We start from the raw sequence: 21,941 nt of genomic DNA, 5'->3' as shown, positions 1-21,941 counted from the left end.
CCTTGATTTTATGTTTTTAAAATTCTGTTGAATGTTTTCTTTGATTCAAAAAAGTTCACAATGGTATTGTTTTTATAATATGCTTTGTTGAAGAGAATATTTAATTTCAACATAATCAAATTCTTCAATATTTTGCCTTACATTTTGCGCTTTAAAATTTTGTTTAAGAGGGCTTTCCTTATGTTTAGGGCAGAAAGGTACTATCCTACATTTTCTTCTATGAACTGTATAGTTTTACTTTTCATTTTAGGTCTTGAATCCATTTATAATCTGCCTGTGAATATGGTTTTATATAGAATTCCAGTTTCATTTTCTTCTATATGGTGAGCTCAGGTTTTCTCTATACCATGTACTAAACAATCTGTTCTTTTCTCATTGACTTTTTTATTATGTGTTAAATATATATAGTCTGTTTCTGAGTTCCCTATTCTGTTCCATTTCTATACCTGCTTGTTGCTGTACCAATGCTACACAGTTTTTATTATAGCATGTCTTAGTATGTGGTAGGATAAGTCCATCTTCTCTACTTTTCTTTATTCAGGTTGATTAACCTATAATTTAGACCTTTATTCTTCAATATAAATGTTAACATATGTTTATTGTGTTCATTAAATTCAACTATACTTTTTATTAAGATTGCATTGAATTTATAGATTGATTTGAAAGGATTAACATTTTTACAATATTCAGTCATCTTAAGAGTATAGAATAAGCTTATATAAATCATTTCTTTGACCTTTAGACTTAGAGACGCCATGTGGATTTACAGTTAATTCCTAGATATTTTATTGTTTTTGTTACTGCTGTGAAGTTTTTATTATATTTTCTATGTGTCAGTGTTGGTACAGAGAAATAATATTGGGTCATGTTGGTTTATCTGAATCCAAAATTAAACCTTTCTTGATTCATATTTGTTGATTCTGTTAGTTTTTCTGGGTAAATGATTCTGTCATATGCAAATAATGAAAGTTTTCTCTTCCCAGTTGCCAAGGTGTTTCTAAGTGTTGTCCTCTCATTTGTTGTGCCTAGAACTCAAAACTTTTGGAGTGAAATACTAAATTCTGTTGCATTAAAACATTTTCCTTCTGTTAATTGTTTTCATATTGCTGTTATTCGGTTCTGTTTTCTTTCTCAAGACTGCTGGTAAATTTACATGTTTGGATCTCTGTTTTCTGTCTGCCATAGTGAACTATTTTCATACATCTATTCTACCAGTGGTGTTTTCAGTGTTGATTTGCAGATCTGATACTTTTTCTTCTTTATACCTATCCAAGAAATTGACTTAGGCTCAGGCTTTGGCCCTGAATTAGGAAGACTATAGCTCTCACTTTGCTTGAGACAGTTCTAGTTTATGACTCTTGTCTCTTGTAACTATTAGTAGTACCCCTTTCCTCTCAAAAGTGTTCCAGTATGGCTAATAAACTGTAGAGTCACCCTGCCCTGAACTCAGTTTCTGTCCGGTTGGTGGCTGATAGAATCCTCTTAAATCTACAGTTTATTCACGTCTTTCACACTTGTCAGTGTCCCACAGACTTCAGTCTGTTGCAGCTCTGCTAGCCATAGATAGGGTCCACTCCTCCCCCTCCCAGCCCCAGAGCCCAGCAATTACATAAAAAGTTATAATTCCAGGTATGCACTCCTACTAGGGCTCTTCATTTCTCAGTCCTCTTTACAGCACCTCTGCTTTCTTTCTACCTAGGAAAGAGAAATTTTAAGAAAAGGGATGGCTACTTCAAAGCCTATCACCATGTCATGGAAAGAAAGCTGTCCAGTCTTATCTGTGATGTAGATCTTGCATTTCTTAACTATAAGGCAATGGAGAGGGAATAAAGATCTTCCTCCCAACTCTCAGACAGACTATTCTGAGATTTAATATATGTGATCTACTTAGTATGTTCTTTAGACAACTCCACATAAAATTGGTGGAAATTTCTGTCATCCTCTGGGGATAGGCCATTGATCACCTAACTCTCCACGTGATGTGTGTGTGTGTGTGGCCTTATAGGGATTTAACAGGAAGTTAGGAGAGGTAGCTTCGGGGATGCTATTTTCAACAAGAATCATCAACAATCAATTTTTATATCCTTTTTTAAATTTAAAAAATAGCTTTATTTTCTGCTCATATAATTAAAGTATGCTCATTGTAAAAACAAGTTCAAACCATATGGAAAAGTATAAAAGAAATTGTGGAAAATCACCAGCCCGAGGTAACACCATTAATACAGTGGTGACCAAGCTGTCTGGTCTCCTCCTATGCATGTATGCAAATATATATACTATAATATAAACAAGATTATAGTCCATACAAGATATTGCCTATAATTTTTTATATGTACCTTTCTCTTTTTTCTACAATATTTTATTAGTGTTTTTCCCACATTTACCTTCTCTACCCACATCTCCCTTTACCTCCTGTGTCAGGGTCCCCAAGACCACCTCCAGTTTCACTGATTCACTACAAGGACTCTTAGGACTCTCATGAGTAAAATTTATTACACCAAAAGGATACGAAGCAAAATCAGCAAAGAGAAAGGGCATGTGGAGTGAAAGCTAGAGGAAATCAGGAGCAAGCTTCCAAGAGCCTTCTCCCAGTTGAGTTGCATAAGACACACTTAATTCCTCCAGCAATGAGTTATGACACGTGCCAAGGGAAGCTCATTAGAGATTCAGTGCCCTAAGTTTTTATTGGAGGCTGGTCCTGTAGACACTCTCTGCCTAGCATGTACCAAAATTCCAGACTTGCAGAAGGAAATCAGGTATTCGGCATAAACCACATTGTTTGTACAAGCAGTTTCAGCACATTGAACCACTCTATTTAGGGAAAGTTTTATATCAGTGTGGGGAACTGTTTACTAGCCAAGTTCCCAGATACCAGCCAAGGGCCTACCAACCTTGCATGCAGGCCTAAGCATAGCAGTCTCAGTCCTGTTATATTAACTCTTTTCTGGACTCCTCCCCACACCAATCTTCCCATAATGTTAGTAGATTTTCTCATACATATAGCCTTGCATACTGGTGCCTTCATTTCCATGCACTGGATTCCTAGAAGCAAAATTATTGATTAAAATATACAATCATAATAGATATTAACAGTTCACCTTTCTGCATACAATATAAGTGAACTGTTTTGCCACAGTTCTGTTTATTCCTTTAAGAACAATCAATTGTGGAGGTTCTGGTTTTAGTCAACATCCTGATTCTGCCTCTTCCAGCTTGCCATTAAATCTTTATTCAGATACTGAAAAGGTATAAAAATACACTAAAAGCAAGGTTCTCAAATGTTAAAACCTATTATGCTGTACCATAATAAACACAGTATGTTATTGGCCTAGGGATTGACTGTGGAATAAAATAGTGAGTCTTGAAATAGATTCAAGCATTTATGGAAATTTAATAGTAGACAAAGGTAGAATTTCAATTTGGCTGGGGGAGAGGGGGAGGAATTTTTTATTAAACAGAATTAGAACAACTGGTTATTTACCTGGAACAAAACAGTGTTTTGTGTACAGAAATAAATCCCAGATCTATAATTTTTTTTTAAAGAAATCCAAAAGTTTTAAAGAAAAAGGTAAGACATTTCATTATAGTAAGTTAAAAATTTCACCTTGAAGAGTATACCATGAACTGAGTCAAATAACAAATGATAGCTCAGGAAAAAATAATTGCAATACGCGAAGTTAATACATATAATATACAACTAGCTCCCACAGATTCAGAAGGAAAAGACAAACAATCCAATAGAAGAATGGGTCAAAAATATGAAAACAACAGACAAGACAATCCAAAAAATTAATAAATACACGCTCACTAGTAGTCACAGATATGAAAGTGTTGGCTTTAAAAGGTGGCACTTTTCATTCAGATTTTCTATTGTCATTATCACATGGCTTCCAGAAAAAGTGTACCAATTTATGCTCCCATCAACTAATGCGTGCAAGAGCTTATCTCACTGAAGCACTGGATATTTTTATTCTTCTAAGTACCCTTTCTGAATGACCTAAAGCCTGAATGTTTTGCCTGGACATTGAAAAATTGAAAAAATATATAAAAACTCCAGTTATAGTCTACACATCTTTGCATCATTAAATTAAAAGAAATGAATTGGTGTAGCTAAGAGCATTCTTCTCTTCCTTCCATAATACACAATTGCTTCATTTACCCACATGCCTTCTACATTTGAGATTGTGTGTGTTTCTTATATCACATTCGAGTGAGATAACAAGTAAGGTGGTATTTCTAGGCAACACTTAGGAAACTACTTAGTTTTCAGAATTATAGCTATAAGCAAGTTAGTGCCAAGACATCAGTCAAGTCAGTTCAGCCAGCCCCAAACCATAGGCCTGAGTTGAAGTATATAATGATTGTTATTAAGTGTGTTGTGAAGAAAATCTGTCCCAGGTGATTTGGTTGCTTTAGGTTTTTTTCCTCATCAACCTGGACCTTTCTGGTTTTGGATTTCTTATCATTCAACTTCTGTTGTATTCATTAATTCCTAGAAAATAGGATACTTTTTTGTTGTGTGGTTGGGGAAATCCTGAAAGAAGACTATAGTTTTAACCTTTAACTAGTTATTAACAGCTAACTGATTTTTAATTAAAATACTGTACCAGTTGAGTCAGAAAGAGTCATGATTCTCTAATATTGTATACCCATTTAATTTAAAATTTTTTGTTGTCTTAGAAAAGGAATGGGGTTTAGAACCCTTCTTTTATTTTTTTGGTACATGTATAGTTTTAAAATTATGTCCTCATTCTAAGAAATCATAGGTCAAGATCAAAATTGTTTTATAAACTGATTTAAAGATAGATTCTCAAAGGCAGATGGAGAAGTATTATTGGAGTTTATCTTTTTTGTCGCTAATAACAACAAATTTGGAATACATTGATGGATTTGAAGAGGGGCTTTTATGACCCACCAGTAAGACAAATAGGTGCTTTTGAGAATTGCATCTTCATTTGGGGGGAATTAGTTCTTTCTCAAAGGGCATCTGTAATTGATTATAGACAGATAACTTAATTGGTCACCATGTCATATACTTGGATCATTTCCGATCACACAGCTTTGATCCAAGTTCTAGGAATGGAATCATCCTTTACAATGTGCCGAGGTGTAATTAAGAGGTCAAGGCTCTTTCTGTGTCACATACTGAAGATACTAAACATAGACATTCTTTCTCAAAATAATGTCTTAAGGGTCTAATCATTTTCCTCCAAGCAATTTGTGGGTACCCTGAGGTCGCAGTAAGAGCTCATGAATTCCAGAGCAACCAAGAGCTGCCAGCCCCTTGGAAATTTAAATCATGCTAGTCCCTGACCTGCTCCACACCATGCCATGAGTTTTCCTGTTTCTATTTCAGTCCTAAATGTGGCTCGCAGCTTGAAACACCCATGGCACAGTGAGGTATGGAGTCCACAGTCAAGCCTGAATTTAAAGTCAGTTGACAGTCTTCTATTGTAGTTCTATGAAACCACAGACATGTTCATAGAGAAAACAATAGAAGCCTCATGCTCTAAGTGTTCAGATCTATTTGCCTCCTAGGTCAGTTGGCTCCCAGAATTTTATTTTTGCATGTCTGGAGGCTTCCCGATTAAACGATGGTGCTGGTTTGATTGTTAGGTCATAGCAAAATTGGTGCAATCTCAAAAGCAGTATAGGGAAGAACAAGGGAATGAGTAGAGAAGAAAGTGTGAAAAAAAAATGTGAAAGAGAAGAAGATGTGATGTAAAGCTGAGAAAGGAGGAAAACGCCTCAAGCTAATAAAATAAAATGCACAAAGTATGGGCTAAAGTTATGTTTCTAATTTTACGTGGAGTTCAAGATAGAATTATAGGTTAGTTAGTGATTTTTTGTCTTTTAGTTCAGAAAAATATTTGGCATTCTACTAGCAAACCGATATTGTGAGACTATTATACAAAAATAGGGCTGCCTGATTTTATCAGTTAGCAGTGTTTTAGCTTGTATAACATTTGGTAAAGGAAATAACAGAAGCATGTAAGACCCAGTGTTCTCTTGAGATGGCTCATGGGAAAATGTCTTTCTGTTCATGTGCCAAGATTGATGTACTTCCCCTGGGATACTGCCCTCAAACTGGCAGTCATATTATGGGGAAGGGGTCGCACTGTTACAAAGCCTCCTGGTGAAATTTCCTGGAGTTGGTGATATTGGACATCCCTGAAATGTTCCTGAATTTAATGGGAATGCTTCAGGGTTCCTTCTTGTGCATGATACTGTTTGAGATACATACATTTGAACATGTTAAGGAGGTACCCATCTATTCTAGTTATATTAATCGTATTTTTAAAATCAAGAATAGATGTTGAAGTAAGTTGAATAACTTCTTAGGTAGCGAAATGCTCATGTAATTTTTTTCTCTTTCGACCTATCAACACAGAATTCTAATCAATTCAGTATCAATATTATGTTTGCCTATGTTATCAGCAAGGTAACATAGACACTACTCCTTCTTTTTCCATATTATAGAACAATCTAAATAGCATTGGAGTTAATCTCTTCAGGATGAATTTCCCTATGAAGACATCTGAAGAGGGAGGGAGCATGTTGGACCCTAATTCTTCAACAACTATCCCTAGTTCTTTATAATAATTGTTCTGTTTTTATTCTGTATCTTTCGTAGGGTCAGTTTTGGTCATTTACATTTTTGTAGAAAATTATTCCGGTTCTCAAGTTTAATTAAATAGAATTGAACAAAGTAATCTCATATGTTTCTTTTCATTTTCTTCGTATCTTTAGTCCTTTCCTCTTATCATTTCTTATTTTGTATATTTAATTTGTATTCACTCTTTTTTATCAGCTTCGATGATACATTTTACCATTTTTTCTCAAAAGAACCAAGTCTCTGATATGTTTATTCTACCATATTCTTATTTCTGAGTTACTAATTTGCTTTTTTATTTTCCTCAATTTCTTCTTTTTTTGGAATATAAAGAACAGAAACAAGCAGGAGATTCTCCAACTTCCAGAGTTGAGTGCTTCATGCATTTTTTTAAATTCACTTTTACTAATGGACTATGAAATTTTTTCCGAGAACTACTTTTACTCTATCTATAGAACCTGATACATTATCATTTAATTATTTTTTATGCTTAAATTTCGTCCTCGCCAAAATGTTGTTTAAACTTTTTAAAAATCATTTCCACGTGATCTATATTTTGTTCATATGTTTTATTTTTAAATTTTGTTATTAATTTTTACTTTTATTTCATTATAATCACAGAACATTAAATGTATTATCTCTAGTTTCTGGAATTTATTAAATTTTGAAGGTCCAGTGTAAGTCATTTTTTAAGTATACATTGGAAAATGTGTATTTTCTTATTTTGATATTTTTATTATGAAAACTTATGAATAGTCACAAAAGTAGAAAGAATATTATAATGAATCCTCATGTTCCCATCTACTGGCTTCAACAATTATCAGCATTTTGCCATTCTTTATCTCTTTCTCACTTCATGCTTTTACGTGTTGGTTTTGTTCAATTTGTTCTGTTTGGTGTTTCTAATAGGAAATTCCACATATATTATCATTTCACCCTTACATACCAGTATAATTTCTATAGCTAAAGACTTTAGTATTCCACTGTCATACCATATGAAATTAACAGTAATGCCTTAACATGACCGCATATGTAGTTTGTGTTCATTATTCCCGTTTGATAGAAATGTCCACAAATGGGTGGGGATGGAGCGCCTATCGCCTATGGAGCTGAGGCACCTTTGAGAATGGAACATACTTGTCTTTACAGTGTTAATTATGATTTTCAATGACATATCACTTCATCCTTAAAAATTGTGTGTTTTGAAGGCAGCTTATGTATCACAAAGGCTGCTCTGGTTGATTTGTCCTAATTAATAAGTTAACATTATTTGTATGTTCTTGTATTTGTTTGCTAAATTTGTATTTTATGTTCTTATTTTGGGGTTATGTTATAGCCCTAATCACAAGAAGGATTAGAAGTGACTCATTAAAACATAAACAGTTAGTAAAAATAGGAAATTCTAAAACTGAGGCTAATATCATAACTATTAATTATAAGTAGTCTCAAAGGTTAATATAGGCCTGAGTGTGATAATTTTGTAAAGCAGCCAAAGAAAAAGTGTGAATAGAATCATTATCTGAAAATTGGATTTTATTGGTTTAGTTATTCATTTGCTTCTATTCCCTGATGTGTTGTTTATTGTGAAACTTTGTCAAGTAGAAGCATGAAGCCATGAGGGCTTTCATATCATTTTCAAACAAAGCTCACTGACTTCTTTGTGAAACCAATCAAGTGTTTTATTTCTAATCTCTCATATAAAATCGATTACTTTTGCCCTTAAAGTAAAACAAACAAACACTAATCTTTACTGAGTAACAGGTACTATTCTGGGCACTTTACAAAGATTAACTAAATCTTTACAAGTACCCAGTGAATGAGCATCTGTTACTATTCTCATTTAATAGAAAAGAGAGTTAACGCAACAGAGTAGCTGAGTCCCTTGCCGGAGGCCACACAGATGCCAGAACTGGGGTTTGAACCCAGTAGTCTGGCCTTCTGAACACACTTTTTACCACTATCCACAGTGGCATCCTTCAGAATGTACTCCTTATAGGAAAAACAGGTATGACTCACATTATTGAAGAAATGTTTATAAAACCAGCAGAAAGGTGAGGATGGATGGCATCATGCTCAGAGAGAAGAAAGAATGAGGTTTGGCAAAATTCTTTTATTAAATGACCTTGGTAAACATCTAATGATGTCCGAGTCATTTACTATTGAGTATATGAACTAAGTTCTATTTTTCCTAAATTGAAAGGAAACACTATGTTGAAAGTGTGAATCAGCTCTTGACATATGTACAGAAATTAAAAGTGATCAATGGCTATTTTTCTGTTGAAGATACATGCACCAGGAGAAGAGATTTTAATTTGTTTTAGTTTAAAAAAAAAAAAAAAAGGACTTTTGAGCCAACAGTAGGTTGGGAAAGGTGTGTTTGGATGGCTACCAACATAGCATAAGCTGAGTGGCAGGAAGGGAGTTTCTGGCATTGCTGTGTGATAAGGGAGGTTGCTCCCAATGCCAGTCCACTCATTGCTTTATTCACAGGGAATGTTTATCATCGAAAATATGCTGTTTGACCTTGACTAAGTGTTGAAAGAAATAAAGAAAAAACGTGCCTTTGATCAAATGATGGTCATTGACTATATGTCTTTTCGGTATGCCGTGAGAAGAAACAAGTAGTAAGTGCCCTGTTCAACACTGGACTACATGGCTATGCGGGAGAAGGGTGTTTGTGGGCATTTTTATATGAGTAATAAACATAGATTTGTTCATTCATTTCTGAATAGGGACATAAATATGAACAAGACAAGGTTTCACCGAGAAGCTAACAACCCAGTCAGTGAGGTAGAGTAATTGTGATGCTCTCGGGCAGGAAATGACTGCTAAATGGGAGCAGAGAAAAGCCATCTATTCTGAGCTGGGGAAGGAAAGCTTTCTGGAAGAAAAGGGTACCAAAAAGTTTGAGAACTACTCTGTTAGATTCAGGTTTTACTTGAAAATACATTTATGAGGAAGATAGATCTTAATTAGTATTTCATAAACCATTTATACAGGTTGAGTTCATTAGGGCTGGATCATTGATGCCATAGTGAGTTAATAATTGTCACTAAGGTTAATGAGTAAAATAAACTTCCTATGACAAATATAGGGAACAAAGTTTTCAACAGAAATATTCAAACAAATTTCATTTTCCATAATAAAAGTAGAATAATCCTGGTCCTTGAAATTACTACAACGCCCCTTTCAATGTTACAGGAAAGTTCTTTGCCCTTCTTAGAAAACAGCCATATGGTTAATCGGGAAGCAGACATACATGGCAGCAGTGTAACTTATGATGACAGAATTAAATTTAGATTTAACTTGCATTTTATAACAAGTATATAAATATTTACTAACCTTTCCCTTATTTATCTAACAAGATAAATAAAGAGCTAACTTTGGACTTGTCTTAAAGCACCTAGGTCAACACGCTCCCATTCTGTCATGATGGCTCATTTTTAACTGCTAGTCAAGGCTGTAGGCCTCTGATATGATTATACTTTGATTATACTTCAATAATACTTTTTTTTTTTCTTTTGGTCATGGTACTCTGCTTCCATGCTATACTATATAAAGTCTTCTACAGCCCGATTTTTTTTTATTCAGCATGCTTTTAAATGTCCATAATTATAGCTCTAGTTTAGGTACTTTTACTTACTTATACTCTTTCATTGTAAAAGGAATTATTTATTTTCCTGGTAATAATTACTTAGCTTTTTAATTTTTTTGTCATTCTATATAATCCTGTAATGAACATGTATGAACATTTTCATACATGTTTCCCTGTCTACAGGTGAATGAGTTTCTGTGGGGCAGCTATTCTAAAATTTTGAGGACCTCAAAGAGCTCACCTTTGAAAAATCTAAAATATTCAAGAATATACAGCACATATTCCATTAGCTGTCAGAGAAATGGTCATCGATGTGGTATCTGGAAAATTCCACGGTAGATTCATGAGAGGATGAGAAAAACAAAGGCAAATAACCTGGTATTATTATAAAATTAGTTTTTATCTTAAGGGTCCCCTGAAAGGGTCTCAACAATGCCCAGGGTTCCCCAGGCCACACCATGAGACCTACTGCTCTAGGGAATATTCCACGGATTGCAAATGCTCGGTTATAGAGTCTGCACATTTTTAAGTTTACTAAAGATTACCCAGTTACTTTCCAAAATAATTATACCCACTTAACACCTATCTTGAAATGTTTGAGTTTTTATTGTTCTACATCCTTATCAACAATTTGAATTGTCAAAATTTTAAGTTCTGCCCAATCTCATATGGTGCCTGAGAAAGTCCTTTACTTCTTTGTAAGCTTAGCTATCTATGCATAGACGTTTCTGTTACATTTCTTCAGCAGCAAGGCTATCAGGTTAACTTGTCGACCACATTCTTACCACATTCAGTAGAAGTCTCACTGAAAGATTTAAGAGAGAGAAGTGATCTGGTCAGTTTTCAATTTTTAAATCTATGTCAAGGGGAGATGAGAAATCAACAAGATTGGAGGCGACATGGCCAATTCAAAGCCTCTTGCTAGAATCTGGGAAAATCTAAGGGAGGCTTAATTCGAAGCAGTGGTAGTTGAGATAGGGAGAAACTTGCGACATATTTAGGTGGTTAAATTAGCAGACCATGATAGTTGTTTGGATGAAAGGCTGATGAAAGGCAGGAATCAATCATTCATAGGTTTCTAGCTTATGTTCCTGTCTAGCTGGTGCCACTAACAGATAGAGATGGAGGGTACAGAGCAGGACCGTGTTTGGAGAAAGTTAATAGTTCGGGACATGGTGTGTGCAAGGTGCCCATGAGACTTCAAATCAAGACGACCAATAAGCAGTTGGATATATAAGCCAGGGAAGCAAAGGAAGTAGCTAATTTCAAATAAGAAGGAATGATCAGCATTATCCAACATAAAAACGTCCAGGAAAGTAAGAACTGAAAAGTGCCCACCTCATCTGGCAGTGAGGACGTCATTGGTTTATTAATAACCAACATGTTAAAGAGAATCAAGATAAAAGCAGAATACAGGAGAAGAAAAACAAACTAGGTGCCAGAATGCTCCAGAGAGAAAGTACACTGAATATTTATTGGTAAAGCATGGTAATGAAAATAGGTGTGGGAAAGAATGTGTTTTTAATGAAGAAACCAAGGAGTGTCTGTCATCTACAAGGCATTTTGTAATGATTATTGAACATTGAAGCCTTACCCCTACATATGTAACCAACCAGTGCTATTATAATAACATTAATAACATCTAAGTCATTGACTTTACTACTGTGAAGAAATTTTCTGTTGATTTATGACATAAGCCAGTAACTGATGCAATTTAGTATTTACATGTTGACAAATGCAAAGCCCTTTTACAATAAAAATGCCTCAGCAAAAATTTAACATTGGAACAACAGAACATCCTTTCTTCTCTCTTTTCCCCGCCCCGTCCCTCTCTCTTCCTCTCTCCCTCTCCCCTCCCCTTTTCTTCCTCCCACTCAACTGATGAATAAAAGAGATAAAAGTATATTTGGAAAATAACAGCAACAAATCAAAAACAATGTTTCCTATTTATCTCTTCTCATATATTGTCAATGGGAAACTACTGCCACCCCTTCCCCAGCCCACTCCTCTGTAAATTGGAAGCAGATGATCCCTCCTGAAAGAGCAGCAAATCCGTTGCCTGGGTGATATCTCATTACTAAGGCAACCATTTGGTGCATCAGTGTGAATCCCAATTTTAAAATGTAATTATACCAACTAATGTACATATGTTTGAGAAGTGCTTAAAAGAAATCTGTTCCCCTTTGGAAGGAAAACATTTTCTATGTTAGATGAAAGAGGGAAATGGTGCTTTTATTATTTGCTAGCTTAAATGCACCTTTCAACTGAGCTCCCCTACTATGCTTAGTAAAGAGCTGGCATGGTTTCTCCCTCACCACTTTCTTTTTTTAAACTTGAGATGTTCCCGTTCCAAGACACTTCTCTCTTGAGACCTGTCACTCATAACCCAGCAGCTGTTATCTCCATGACAACATTTTCTGGCCCCTGTAGGTGGTGGTAGGGGGAAAAAAGGAAGCAAAAGAAAAAAAAAAACCCATGGCTACATTTTCATTGCACATATCATTTTTAATTACTGGAAGCTCAAGAGATTACTTTTTGTAAGGAATTAATTAGTGAGGGGGAAGTGATTCAGTGAATAGATGTTTGCATTAAATTAGGAACTTCTGAACAATTCAGTGAGGATCGCTACCCCAGAGTTAAAGATCTTAACAATAGGTGTACAACCAAAAGCTTGTCTGGAGGAAGACTGCATTGCACAGGTAGCTGAGGATGTGCACAGCCAAGTCAAACAAAATACCATTGAATCACTGCTGAGCAATTCATTTGTCTTTCTCCTCAACGGAAATTATTGTTTAAAAATCAAAAGCATGTTTGGGTGCAGGGAGTATTTAATTATCAACCTTATTAAATAATGAAATCCATGTAACTCATTACGTTTCCCGTTTGCTGTAGCTGCCAGGTAGCTCATGACTCAGATTCGTACTGAAACCCAGGAACCACTCTTGCTTGGGATTTCGAGTGTGACTGTCTCCCTTCCCACCCACAGCCCCGCTCCCATGGCCTAGCTGTCCTCCTTTCATCCTGCTTGGGTGATTCTATTGTCAGGTAACTTTTATGTAACTTCCCCCGCCCCCAATCCTTTTGGAAATAGTCGGGTAACAAATATTAAAGGCAATGATGAAAATATTTTATTGGAATGGCCATTCACTGTAGTAACAACATTGGCATTTAATGTAAAATGCCACCTCAAAATGATAATTTTTAAAACTGACTTTTTAAAAACTTTTTTCCAATGCCCATGATTTTGCCACATGTTTCATTAAGCTAAGCCACTTTATGAATGACAGAAAATATTGTGTTTACCGAATTAAGTTTATAATAGATTATATTTGGTTTAAGTATGAGGTCTACAGTTGTTGGAGTTTAATTTACTCTTTTTTTACTATAGTAAATGTTTATAACTACTACCAAGAAATCTAAATGTATCAGGAAGTTGCTCATATTCTTTGCCATGGCACATTTAAATACGTTCTGCTTGGACTATCAAGTTTTGCTAGCCAAAAAAAAAAAAGAAAGAAAGAAAAGAAAGAGATATTTAACATGTTCTGTGAAATGTATCATTTTATTTATTGTATATATAGAGAGAACATTCAGTTTCTCTTAATGGGGAGACATATAGTAGTTATAAACTTTTTAATTTCATAAGTACAGAATATAAATACCTTTAACATATAAAAGACACTTCCAAAGAAATGAAATAAATACCTCACTAGAGCACAGAGCAGAAATATGAACTGAATAATGACCAGCAAACATATTTTTACTTATCCAATACTCAGGGTTTTTTTAAAACAAGACTTAAACAGTGTTGAGAATATGTATACTACTGGCATAAGAGTAAATTGGTGAGAACTTTCTGGAGAGTAGTTCAGCAATTTGTATCTAAAAAATTTAAAAATTAGGTTTGCCTCTAATTAGCAATTATACTTCTAGAAATTTAAACTAAGGAAATTTTTAACAATTTATGTTGAAATTTAGTTGTAAGAATTTTCTTTTCAACATTTTTCATGAAAGTGGAAAATATTGGAAACAATATTAAGAAATTATAAATAAAATATTAAGCAGCCATTAATAATGACAATGTAAAAAATATTTGATAATATCAAAAGTGTTCATGATAAATGTTAAGTGAAAATATATGTTACAAAACAGGATGTTTAATATGATTCCTTTTTCACCACGTTATTGTTAGAAATATCAATGCACATACATGCATGCAACACTTATATATACTGAGGAAGAACCAATGAGTCACACTTTTGGGGGACTTTATTTATAACTAAAGAAAATCTAGGACTATTTTTATACAGTGATTTTTGTCAGAAAGGCTTATGTTGTCAAAATTGCTATCTATTCAAATTTAGCACCACAAAGAGAGTCTGTATTTTTTAAAAAATTTAATTTCAAAATAAGATATTTACCATCACGAATTGATTTTATTGTATTTGTGTGAATACAAACACTCAGACCAGACACTCAGAGAAAATATGTTGGTGACTAATAACCTTAGGGAACTGAAAATACAATCAAGCATTTATAATTTAAATGCAGGTTTACAAAGTACTTTATTCACAGGCTTATTATACCTTAAATGGATTATAAACAGGAATAGCATACAGCTATATTATTATTTCCATCTAAAATTTTTCAATAACAGTTTTTATTATAAACTAATGTGTGTTCATTGTGAAATATAAAAAAATAAAATGACATCACCATCACCCATCTTTTCACTGCCAAAAGGTAACTACTATTAACGTTTGGCATATATCATTGCAGCCTTTGTCCAACTCACACACTTTCTCTCTCTCTCTCTCTTTCTCTCTCTCTCTCTCTCTCTCTCTCTCTCTCACACAGACACACACACACACACACACACACTTTTTAAAACCGAAGTCATACTGTAAGCACTGTAAAGGGGTGTTCCAGTATGAAAACCAGCAGAATATGGTGATGGTGGTGGTACTCTGCCCCAAACCACTTCTGTGTGATCTCCCAGGCTCCCTCCTTGACCCTCATCTGCATATCACAATCTTAGTTTTCATGATGTTCCTCTGTTCAGAGACTCTTCATTCACCTACAGCATTAAGACCAGACTCTTCCAGAATCTGGCTCCAACCATTGTACCACTGCACAGCATCATCGAGTTTTCACCAAGCTCCCAAACAGTTATCTGTCTCTCTCTTCCAACTGTATGTTTCTACATACACTCTTTGCCTTGCCCTTAGCATTCTTCGCATTAGATTCCACCTCCTCACTAAAGCCCTCCTGGTCACACCAGTCTAAATAAAGTCATTTTTATTTCCTTCACCAGAACACATTTGTCAATTATATGTGGCTCTCGGAGACAGTAACTTCAGTGGGAGGCAGGATCCTGCTGGCGGCTCTTAGTTTTAGGTTTGTGTAAGGTTTTATTTAGGTCATCGCTTCTTTTATCTGTAAAACAGCACAGTTGGATATGAGGTATATTATGAGTAATTTGTTACTAATAATAAGTTACCGAAGATAATTATTTTATAAGTAGGAACTGATTCAAAGTTATTTCTATAAAATTTATACTTGCTTTCTTGAGTGGGATTGCACAACCAACCCCCAGGCATGTGTTGCATATGAGAGTGTCTTTCATGAGGTATGCCATGAAATGTCAGGGCAGAGAATCTCTCGGCTAGATGATTTATGAGAGTTTTCGGCTCAGAAATTCCCATTGAATTTTGTAATTCTGTAGCCTTTAAATTTAGATCACCTATTTATTTCACACATTGGTCTTCTCTCCTCAACTAGATTATATGTTGTTGCGGGAAGTAGTGCCCTTATACTTCTTTGTATTCTAACCAGGGCCCCCAGCAAAATGCCCTATACACAGTGGCACTGGGTAGCTTCTTGTCAATGGTATAATTGTATTATCACGACTCACTACTATGTGCTTTGGGACTTCTAAAATTTATATTAGTTATTTTACGTATGAAAGCAGAGATATTTGATACTTAAGAGCTATGCATGTGCATTTAAATGAGATACCTTCATGATACCAAGCAAATGGAGTGATTAGTAGGCACAAGAGTTATTCCCAACTGGAAAGAAACCTTAAAATTTTAACTCTTCTGCTAGAGTTGAAGAACTGCTAACTTGTATGTAATTTCTAGACTCTATTACTGCCTAACCAACAGATAGTTCTTGGCTTCAGGCAACTGTAAGGCACTTGGGTTCTAGTCCCAGCTCTGACACTTAACTGGGATGATACTTTTGGGCTCTCTGTGCTTCAGTTTCCTCATCTGTAAAAGAGAAATAAAACAGCACCCACCTTGTAGTATGGTTGTGACCATTAAATGAGTTCATATATTCAACATACTTTGAACAGTGCTTAGCACATGATAAGTACCTTGTGTTTGTTATTATTATTAACATTGATAGTATTAATACTAATATTATTGGTTTGGGTTTGTATCAGTTAACTGCTGCCACAGTTTGCCCCAGACCACCTGCATTAGTTTGCTACGCCTGCTGTAAAAAATTATCACGAACTTAATGGCTTAAAACAACAGAAATTTATTCTCTCACAGTTCCAGAGGCCGGAAGTCTGAAATCAATTTCACTGGGCCAAAATCAAGTTATTGTTAGGGCTACACTCCCCTGGTCATTTTTCATTCCTTGTTCTTCCAGCTTCTGATGGCTCCCAAAATTCTGAGGCATGTGTCTCCAATCACTGCCTCTATGGTCATAATACGTTCTCCTGTTCTGTCTTCAAATCTCTCACTGCCTCCCTCTTATTAAGGGTATATGTGATTGCATTTAGAAGCCTACCAGATAATCCAGGGTAATGTCATGTTAAGGTCCTTAACCTAGTTATATCTGCAAAGTCCTTTTTTGCCATATGAGGTAACATTTATAGGTTCCTGGAGTTAAGAAGTAGATATCTGTTGCGGGGGCGGGGGGCAACATTATTCAGACTACCATACCACCCTAAAACGTAATGGATGTAACAGTTTAATTTATTTCTTCCTTATGTATCTGGGGTTAGGCCATTCTTAGGAGAGCCTATCCTAGGCCATGGGTTGAATACAGGTTGGCTTCATATGTTGCTCATCTTTCTGAAGTCAGTGGACCCCTAGGGCATGTTCTTCTCATGGTAATAGCAGAAGGCTTATAGGGCAAGGCTGACCACACAAGCGCATTTCAAGCTGTTCAGATCACATGCATTTATATCTTATTAATGAAAGCAGATCACATCAGTGGGGTGACCCATGTAGGTTAAGAAGGAAGGAATATATATTTGCTATAATAATGTAACCTGACACAGCGTTTTATGTAAATGACTCAGTGTATTCTTTGAAGTATGAAAACGAAGCAAGAGTGTTCTGCTTTTGGGGGAAAGAGTATCTGCTGGATAGTCTCAAGAAGAGAAGTGGGAGCATACCTATCAGCTGCTGAGTTAAAGCCAAAGCTGCATTAATTATAATATCCTGTTGTCTTTGGCCTATGAGTTTGAATAGCTAGTTCATCAAAGTAATCTAACCAAGAGTTGATTTCCTATACATTAATTGGAATTTGGTCTCTGTTCGTTTGAGAACCAATATGCAGTATTTGTATATTTGAATTTGATAGAATTTCCCAGTCCAGTTTTTTTGTCTTTCTTCTCTTTTCAATAGTAGAGGAATTACATTCTTCTCACAGGCCCTGCAAGTTTTCAACTGGAATTTGGATTTTAGTTTTTTAGAAGGACACCTGGAGGGCAACTAGCTATAAAAGAGTTTCATGAAATATTGATTGCAAGCCAGTTGAAATGAATGAAAGAGACCAAAAAAGGAAAGGTAGATTTTGAGGATCCTAAAATATTTCCTAGTTTCACATACAAAAAGCAATAATACACAGTAGAGTTCATGGGTTCTTTCTCAGTCTTACGAACTTCAAGAGAGGGAATAAGGATGTACTACGTTCCATTTTCTTTGGTCACTTGATAAGGTGTAGTAACATTAAGGTGTTGGCTTTTGTCAAAAAAAGAAAAATAAGGCCAAAGGGCTTTTTTTTTTTTTTCATGAAGAATCCTGTGACTGGAATGAATAGGAAAGTCAGAACTTAGTTAATTTAGGATATCAACATTTTCATAGCTATAACAGAACCAACTTTTTTGAGATGAATATTTTACATTTTAGTGAAATTCTTCTAATATAAAATGAATATCACTGAAAACCAGACATTTTTGTGCATCATGTTGTTCACTGCAATTGACAAGATTTAAAATTTTTTTAAAATTACACTTAACATTCAGTAGTATATTGGTTTCAAGTGTACAGCACAGTGTATAGACAAAGGGATCCCTATGATAAGTCTAGTACCCACTTGGCACCATTTTTCAAGTTGATGCTTATTCATATAAGACTGCTCTAGAACCATCAACATTGATTTTGAAATTCTATTCAGACTTGAGAACTGTGTAGCAGCTGCCATGAATTTCTTGAATGTTTCATATTCTGCTTGGCTCATTTTCACAGTTGTATAACAAGATGAGTAGTCTTTTTCTTTTAAGTGAGCTTTTAAACCCCAAATTACTGAGCCCTTCTTAGATGTAAAACAGTCTGATGGGCCTCTTTTATAGATAAATAAGTCTTATTTAAAACTTATAATAAAGATACTTAGTTTATTCAAGCCAGTAAGTATTCATTCAACAAATGTGTTTATTGCTAGGCACTCTTTGGAAAAACAGTGATGAATATAATAGAAATCATTTTTGTCCTCATGAAGCATATATTCTAGCAGAGTGAAACAAAAAGGTCAACAAACAATTACAAATTGTGTGACAGTTATGAAGGAAAGGAAGGGCTGATTGGGGCAGTCATTCAGCGGACGAGGGAAATGTATTTTAAATAGTCTGGTCAAGAAAGAGTTCTATGATTCGATGACGGTAAGCCTAGATCTAAAGAATGAGAAGGATCTGACTCTCTAGGAAAACTGGACGGAGTAAGACTCGCAGAGGGAAACACATAAGCAAAGAGGCTGCAGTAAGAAAGGGCTTGAACATTTACAAGGCACCTTAATATCACTACAGAGTCTGCTTCTATCACTTTTTGTCGCCAGTGCAGCAGGATTTATGCCTACAAGTTTTCTACTGGAATTTGGATTTTAGTTTTTTAGCAGGACACCTGGAGAGGGCAACTAGCTATAAGAGTTTCATGAAATATTGATTGCAAGCCAGTTGAAATGAATGAAAGAGACCAAAAAAGGAAAGGTAGATTTTGAGGATCCTAAAATATTTCCAAGTTTCACATACAAAAGAACTGTTCAGGCCTTCTAATGCTAGCGTTCATTTGGAAAGTGGTCTGACTTTTTCTCTGAATTCAAGATATGCTTGCATTGATTTTACATGAAACTGCTGATTGATTATGACTGATATATTAAAACCTGTACTATACCCTTTTCACTATAGCTTATGCCTTTTGCAATTAAGTAATTTAAATATTTGTGGGTGTAGGTATGTATGTGCACGCGCGCACGTGTGTGTGTGTGCGTGTGTGTGTATTCCCCCCTGATTACTTCCAAGTGGCTTTTTCCACCACTTTATCAGAGGAGACACCCTCATTCAAAAAATTCAGAGCTTTAGTGGGCATTTCACATATCTTTAAATATGGATAATCTTCTGGAATGAACACAATCTCCTGCCATTCAGGAAGTGATTGTAAAATAAAAACTCTCCTACTTGTAATCGAGGCCCCTTTTCCCCCTATAGAGCTTACATTTTAACAAAACAAATTTATTCTATGGCCACATATTTGATTTTAAAGTAGAGAAATTCTGAGTGCAACAGCAGCAAAAGAAGAATTCATGAAGGAAAGATTGATAGGGGTCCCTACATAAACATTTAAAACTTTTGTTTCTAAAAAAAACACACACATATAATTGTATCACAGTGTGTTCAGCTGCAAAATAAGAAGAAAGAAAGAGAGAAAACACTATTTAAACTGGCATCGACTGTAACAGGGATTTAGTTCATACATTGGGAAGCCTATTAGTCCTTCTCTTGGATCATCTTTTTTCTAAGTGTGGCTCCCCCTCGTGGTCGCACAATGGCTGCCAACAATTTCAGCAGCCACACGTTTCTTCCTTGTTCAGAGTCACTTCTAGAAGTCCTTAAACATTCTCAGAAAAGTGAGGACATTTTCTTTCTCAGAACCACCTAGCAAAACTCTTCTCATGTTTTATTGAACCAATAACCATGCCGAGAAGATAGTACAAGACAAAATGCTAAGAAATCTTTGTAAATGTAATAAAAGGATAGCTTATTTGATATATGAAAAGCCCTTACAAATCATTGTGTAAAATTATGAATATGTGGACAAAAAAGAGTGAAGAGAGAATTCACAAAAGAAAAAACTCAAATAGCTAGTGGATTTTAAAAAGTTGAATAACAGTAATAAAGCAATTTAATCATAGCAACAACATATTGTCCTATCAACTTAGTTATTTTTAGGTATTCACACAGTATAGTTTGGGAATGGGTACTTTAATACGTGGCAGTGGAAAACATAAATGGGTCACAACAGTGATTCTGTTTCTAGAACTTCACCATAGATCATTTGTGTACATGAATTTATATACAGTGATATTACTAAAATACTCGTAATTGCAAAAAAGGTTGAAAATGCTAAAAATATCTTACAGTGGTAGTTGGTTAACTTAATTATATGTATCTGTCTGAGTACTGTGAGGCCATTCAGAATTATATTACAGGAAGATATTTGATCACATGGGAAAATGTTCTTGGTATATTGAATAAAAAATATTGCAAAGCACTTATGATTATTATATGATCTCAGTTTTGTATAAAATGTGTATATAACCGTAAATGAAAAATCAATACACTTGACTACATACATTTTTTTAAACTTCTGTGTGGCAATATACCATAAACGGTATCAAAAGATCATTGACATACTAGGAAAAAAATATTTAAAACACCAATGACAAAAGAATACTTTTCTTAATTTATAAAGAACTCATACAAATCAGTATAAATGGCATAAAATAAAAACAGGATTTAAAAATGCAGTTTACAAAACAATTACAAATGACCATTAAAATGTATATTTATTTTTTAGATTCTAGAGAAGTTAGTTGAAAATTAATCATATTCTTATTGACATCCATTTTTTAAATTTTTTATCCTTTGATTTTTATTTTTTACTTTATTTATTTAAATTAGTTTCAAGTATACAGTACATTGGTTACACATCTATATTGTTCACAAAACGATTCCCCCAATTGCTCCCTCCCTCTGCTGGCCCTCCGCTTAGGCATCATATTAATGCTAACTGCATTCCCTCTGCCGTGCTCCCCTTCCTCATTCCCAACTATCAACTACTAATTTGTACTTCTTTAACCCTTCACCCCATCCTCCCAGCCCCCAACTCCCCTCCCCTCTGTCCATCACCAAATTGTCCACTATATTTGTGAGTCTGTTTTTGATTAGTTTGTTCTTTTAGTTCCTTAGATTCCGCATATAAGTGAAATACTGTTATATTTATCTTTCTCTATCTGACTTATTTCACTCAGAATGATAACCATGTCATTGCAAATGGTAGGATTTTATTTTTTTTAATGGCTAAGTAATATTCCACTGTATATATAAACCATAATTTCTTTATCCAATCATCTGTTGGTGGGCATTTAAGTTGCTTCCATATCTTGGCTATTGTAAATTGTACTGCCATGAATATTGGGGCGCATAGATCTTTACAAATT

The 21,941-nt window shown here is 34.9% G+C and overlaps 1 protein-coding gene across 4 annotated transcripts in view; it reads left to right on the top strand.

Annotated features, from left to right (window-relative positions):
- MYO1D (myosin ID) overlaps window positions 1-21,941 on the top strand; it is a 284,752-nt gene that overhangs the window by 121,562 nt on the left and 141,249 nt on the right. The gene's annotated exons all lie outside the window — the stretch shown is intronic.

Source organism: Rousettus aegyptiacus, unplaced genomic scaffold (assembly GCF_014176215.1).
Source record: "Rousettus aegyptiacus isolate mRouAeg1 unplaced genomic scaffold, mRouAeg1.p scaffold_m13_p_6, whole genome shotgun sequence".
NCBI classification, from domain to species: Eukaryota; Metazoa; Chordata; class Mammalia; order Chiroptera; family Pteropodidae; genus Rousettus; species Rousettus aegyptiacus.
This window is presented reverse-complemented; position numbering and strand designations above follow the sequence as displayed.